Raw genomic sequence first — 6,000 nt, 5'->3', positions numbered from 1 at the left:
GATTCTAGCACTGATTACATCAAGCCCTGTTTAATACACGTTTGATCTATTACTATAATAAAAGAAGCATACAACAACCTAGATAATGTGTAAAATTCTAATTCTTGAGACTGCATTGGTAACATGGAAAAATCACACACTAAGTCAAACCATTACTAATATTATCTAGAACACAACAAGTTACAAGCAATACCACTAGGTAAAAAGCACACAATCCTGATGGAGCCCAGGATCCCATTTGCTTTCCGGGCTGCCAGAGCGCACTGCTGACTCATGTTGAGTCTTTCGTCCATCAGGACCCCCAGGTCCTTCTCTGCCAAGCTGCTCTCAAGGACAACTCCTCCCAGCCTGTACAGGTGCCTGGGGTTCTTCCGGCCCAAGTGCAAAACCTTGCACTTTGCTGTGTTGAACCTCATTAGGTTCACCCGAGCCCAGCTTTCCAGCCTGTCGAGGTCCCTCTGAATGGCATCCTTTCCTTCCACTGTATCGACCGTACCACTCAGCTTGGTGTCGTCAGCAAACTTGCTGAGGGTGCACTCAATTCCCTCATCGATGTCATTAATAAGGATGTTAAAGAGCACCGGTCCCAAGACAGACCCTTGAGGGACATCGCTCATTACCGGCCTCCACCTGGACATAGAGCCATTGACCACCACCCTCTGTCTGCGGCCTTTCAACCAATTGCTTATTCATCTAGTTGTCCACCCATCAAATCCACTTCCCTCCAATTTGGAGATGAGGATGTGGTGGGGGACCATGTCAAAGGCCTTGCTCAGGTCCAGGTAAATGACATCGGTCGCCTTCCCTTCATCCACCAACGCCGTCACTCCATCATAGAAGGCCACAAGATTAGTTAAGCATGACCTTCCCCTGGTGAAGCCGTGCTGGCTGTCTCGGATCACATGCTCATTCTTTATGTGATCGAGCATGTTGTCCAGGAGGATCTGTTCCATGATCTTCCCAGGCACGGAGGTGAGACTCACCGGCCTGTAGTTCCCCAGGTCCTCCCTGCTCCCCTTCTTGTATATGGGAGTGACGTGACCCTTCCTCCAATCGTCCGGGACCTCACCTGACAGCCACGACTTCTCAAAGATGATGGAGAGCGGCTCAGCAACCACTTCAGCCAGCTCCTTCAGGACCCTGGGATGCACGCCATCTGGCCCCATAGACTTGTACTCATTCAGTCTAAGGAGGCACTCTCGGACTTGCTCTACCTTTACAATGGGGAGGGATTTACCTCCTTGTTCCCCACATAGAGGTTTGGGGATGCAGGGCTTAGGGACGTGAAAAAGACTAGAATCCTGGCCACCAGTGAAGACCGAGGTGAAGAACTCATTCAGCACCTCAGCTTTCTCTTCATCTGTTGAAGCCAGTTCTCCTTTTGAATTTACCAAAGTAGGTATGCCCGTTTTGGCCTGTCTCTTCTGGCCAATGTACCTGTAGAAGGTTTTCTTATTGTTTTTCATGTCTCTTGCCAAGTTCAGTTCTGTCTGCGCCTTGGCTTTCCTGATCCCATGTCTGCAAGTCCGGACGGCATCCCTGTATTCTTCCCAGGTGACACAGCCTTGTTTCCAGAGCTTGTACACCCCTTTCTTCGCCCTCAGTTCTCTCAGAAGGTCCTTGCTGAGCCATGCTGGTTTCCTACCTTGCCTGCCCACTTTCTTATTCAGGGGAATGGAGACCTCTTGTGCTTCCAGGAGGGCATCCTTGAAGAGCAGCCAGCTCTCCTCAACATCCTTGTCTTTGAGGGCAGCACGCCAGGGGATCTTGGCCAGCAATCCATTGAGTAGCTTGAAGTCTGCTCTTCTAAAGTTCAGCATCCTGGTCCTGCTCTTTGCCAGGCCCACATCGCTTGAGATCACAAACTCAACCAGGGCATGGTCACTGGAGCCCAGGCAGCCTCCAACTTTGACGCCTTTGATGATCTCCTCAGCGTTGGTGAGCAGCAGGTCCAGCAACGCTTCACCTCTGGTCGGTCTGTCCAATACCTGAACCAGAAAGCTATCATCAATGGATTCCAAGAGCCTTCTGGAGCTCTTGCAGCTCGCCGTGTGCTTTTTCCAACAGATGTCAGGATGGTTGAAGTCCCCCACCAGGACAAGAGCCCGTGAGCCAGACGCCTCACGCATCTGGAGCAAGAAAGCCTCATCAGCAGCCTCCCCTTGATCAGGTGGCCTGTAGTATACCCCTAATACCAGCTGACCTTTATTAGTCCCATCTCTAATCCTAACCCACAGGCTCTCACCCTGTTCCTAACTGTTTCTCATAGGGAGCTCCTCACAGTTTATCCAGTCTCTGACATACAGAGCAACTCCCCCACCCTTCCTACCTCGACTATCTCTCCTAAATATTCTAGAGCCTTTGATGGCAGTATCCCAATTGTGGGAGTCATCCCACCATGTTTCTGTGATAGCAACAATGTCATAACTTTCCGAGTGCATCACAGTTTCCAGTTCCTCCTGCCTGCTACTCAGGCTGCGTACATTAGTATAAGGGCAGTTCAGCTGGGCTATCCATCTCGCCACCTTTACAAGGGATCCAGGATCCACTAGAACAGCAGCATCCCCAGCATCCCCCTGCCCTACTCCCTCCCTTTGCATTCTGCCGCCATTGCCCACGGAGTTTGGTACAATCCCTCGAATGACCCGTTCAACCCCAGTAGCCCTTACTTTGCCCTCTTCCCCCTTCGTTCCTAGTTTAAAGACCTGTCAATGAGTCCCGCTAATTCTTCAGCTAATATCCTCTTACCCCTCAGGGACAGGCTGCTTGCATCAGCAGCCATCATGCCAGGTGCAGTGTAGATTGCCCCATGGTCAAAAAAGCCAAAGTTCTTGCATCTGCACCAGCTCTTAAGCCATCTATTTAAGAGTTGGGTTTTTTGGATGCTCCCTGTACCTTTCCCTTTCACCACGGGTGTAGAAGAAAAGACCACCTGCACCCCAGCTCCTTCAAGTATTCGCCCCATTACCCTGAAGTCTTTCTTGATAGACCTCAGGCTTTCCTTATCAACTTCCTCACTGCCAGCCTGAATTATTAAAAGTGGGTAGTAATCTGAAGGCTGAATCAACCTAGAAATTATCTTTGAAATGTCTCTGACCCGTGCACCAGGAAGGCAGCACACCTCTCTGCGGGTAGGGTAGGGCCGGCATATAGGGCCCTCTGTTCCTTGCAGAAGGGAGAGACCTACAACAATCACCCTTCAGTCCTTATGGGTAGAAGCAGTCTTGAGGCTTGGGGGCGACCGCTTCGCCTGAGGCAACCTCATGGGTGAACCTGTCTCCACACTCTCACTCGTCCCCCCCTCAAATTCCAGGGCCTCGAACCTGTTACACAGAGGCACCTGGGGAGCCGGGGATGGTTGGGATGGGGGATGCCCCCACCACCGAGCCAGTACCCGTTTCCACTCCTCCTCCCTTCTCAAATTGCTGCTAGGGGGAAGAGAGGACAGAGGGCTTGCTGCACCAGTCAGCTGGCTGGTTCCCCTTTACCTCCTGTTCGTAAGGTGTAAGGTGGCAGGGGCTGACATGCTCCATTAGGAGCCTCGGCCGTGTGCTGAGAACCTGAGGCTGAGAGGGACTGACACCACCAGTCAATCTCCCTCTCACACTCTTTTATAGTCCTCAGCAATGAGGTTGGGCATCCACAGTGGGACAGAAAGCGACCCTGGGAATGGCAGAAAGATGCCTCCATGGGCATCACCTCTCCTTGCTGTGGCATGGTATGTATCAGTCTCCTTCAAAACCCTGCTGGTGACCCAATAGCCCTGGGAGGGTGGTAGGATCCCAGTCCTGAGCTCTGAGCCTCATTAGGAGCTCTACTTGACCAAGTACACCGGGACAAGTAAATGGCCAAGGGGAGCACAGAACAGTGACAGCTGACAGAGACAACTGGCAATTAAGAACTCTTGAAGGTTGTTGCTGAAGAGATGAGCCTCAGGGCGGGTAAGACTGTGTTGGGCAAGGACTCTAAAGCAAAAAGGACCAACAAAATAGCTCTTTGTAGGGCTTTTCTGAAGCCAACAAAAGCGCTGTGGGCTGTCATAGTGGGAGTGGAGCCCCCACTGCAAGTCTTTTACCACACCAATAGACGCCGGTTGGCCTACTACAAGCTGCGCGGTGGGTAAGGAGGTTTGTTGTGTGGATCAGCCCAGTTGTGGTTTGGGGTTTCTGTTCTCGGTACTCCACATCACAACATCATGCAGAACAGTGGCAGTTCGTGTTCTGGTTCCGTGTTACTGCCATTTGGGGCATTTTGGGTTCCCGGAGGGAGGGGCGGCATCCCCAGAGGACTTGGTGCGAAGAGGAAGCCCCACTGGTCTGGACCCAGGCGCTCTCTGCCTCTGGCCGTCTTCCCTTGAGCTATTGTAGTTTGACTCCTACTTTGGAGTACATCTTAAAGATCTCTCAGCTCTTCTTTCTAAAAATATTGGCTATGGAACCCACAAGCGGCACGTTCTTTGAAGGCTTCCTTCTGTTAACCAGCGGTATCTTCATCTTCCTTGTGTAAGAATAAGTGCAGCAGGTAGAAAGGAAAAAGGGTTAGCCCCACGTAAAAGCAGGTTAGAACTGAAACCTGATGCAGCACAGGTTGCAGATTGATCTGACCTTCACAGGTAAAAGCTCTATGTTATTATACACTGTTAAATATACACGGTTATATTATACACTGTTCTACTTCTGTACCATTTGCCCAGAGGACATAAATATTGGTAGATAGGCTCACCGCTGACTACACACCAAATTTAATGTCAAAAACTACTTTTGCAACATTTCATTTTTGTGGCAAGAGAGCTGCAGACTCCCTTGCTGGTGCAGAACAGGAGACGTTTCTTTTAGGTGCTTACAACCTTTTATACCTGCATGACAACAACTGGTCTCATGTAGGAGCCAGGCGCCTTGTGCCTTCTTTCACAGGAGGTAGATTCTCTCTTTCTCTTGGAGCCTCAGGAAAATCTCCTATTCAGCCACTCCGGTCTTCTCCCCCACTGTCTCATCTTGTAGCTCATGAGGGCAGCCTGCTCGTCTGCCTTTAAGACTTCTTTTTTAAGGATCAACCAGCCTTCCTCAACCCCTCTACCCTCCAAGACTGAATCATAGAATTGCTCAGGTTTTAAAAGACCTTAAAGATTAGACTGCTTCCTCTGCACTGTATTGTATTTCCAGCATAGATCAGGGAAGTTGAATTCCTTCACGAGGACAAGGAGATTGAGGCCTTACCAATGCCAAGTCCAGGGCCAGGACGACTTCCCTAGTCCTGCTCACCACACTGCTCCTGATACAAGCCAGGATGCCATTGGCCTTGTTGGCCACCTGGGCACACTGCTGGCTCATATTCAGCCGACTGTCCATCAGCACACCAAGGTCCCTTTCCATCTGGGAACTTTCCAGCCACACCTCCCCAAGCCTGTAGGGTTGCCTGGGGTTGCTGTGACCAAAATTCAGGACCCGACACTTGGCCCAACAAAAACTCACAGTTTGCCTTGGCCCATCAATCCAGTCTATCCAAGTCCCTCTGTAATGTCTTTCTCCCCCCTGGCAGATCAACACTCTCTCCCAGCTTGGTGTCCTCTGCAAACTTACTGTGGGTACACTCAATCCCCCACATCAGGATCCTTAATAAGGATGTTGAATAGAAGCAGCCCCATTACTGAGCCCTGGGGGACACTGCTTGTGACCAGCCACCAACTGCATTTAACTCCATTGACCACAACTCTTTAGGCCCAGCCGTCCAGCCAGTGTTCACCCAGCAGAGCACACACCCATCCAAACAACCGGCAGCCAGCTTCTCCACAAGGATGTTGTGGGGGACAATGTCAGAGGCTTTAATGAAGTCCAGGTAGACCACATCGACAGCTTTACCCTCATCCACTAAGCGGGTCACCTTGCCATAGAATGAAATCAGGTTTGTCAGACAGGAGCTACAGTTTGTAAACCCATGCTGACTTAGGCCTGATCCCCTGCTTGGCCTTTAACTGGCCCACGATGGCTCCTAACATTATCT

This window comes from Coturnix japonica, chromosome 3, assembly GCF_054131305.1.
Source record: "Coturnix japonica strain WE chromosome 3, WE-NBRP24, whole genome shotgun sequence".
NCBI classification, from domain to species: domain Eukaryota; kingdom Metazoa; phylum Chordata; class Aves; order Galliformes; family Phasianidae; genus Coturnix; species Coturnix japonica.
Note: the sequence above shows the minus strand (reverse complement) of the source record.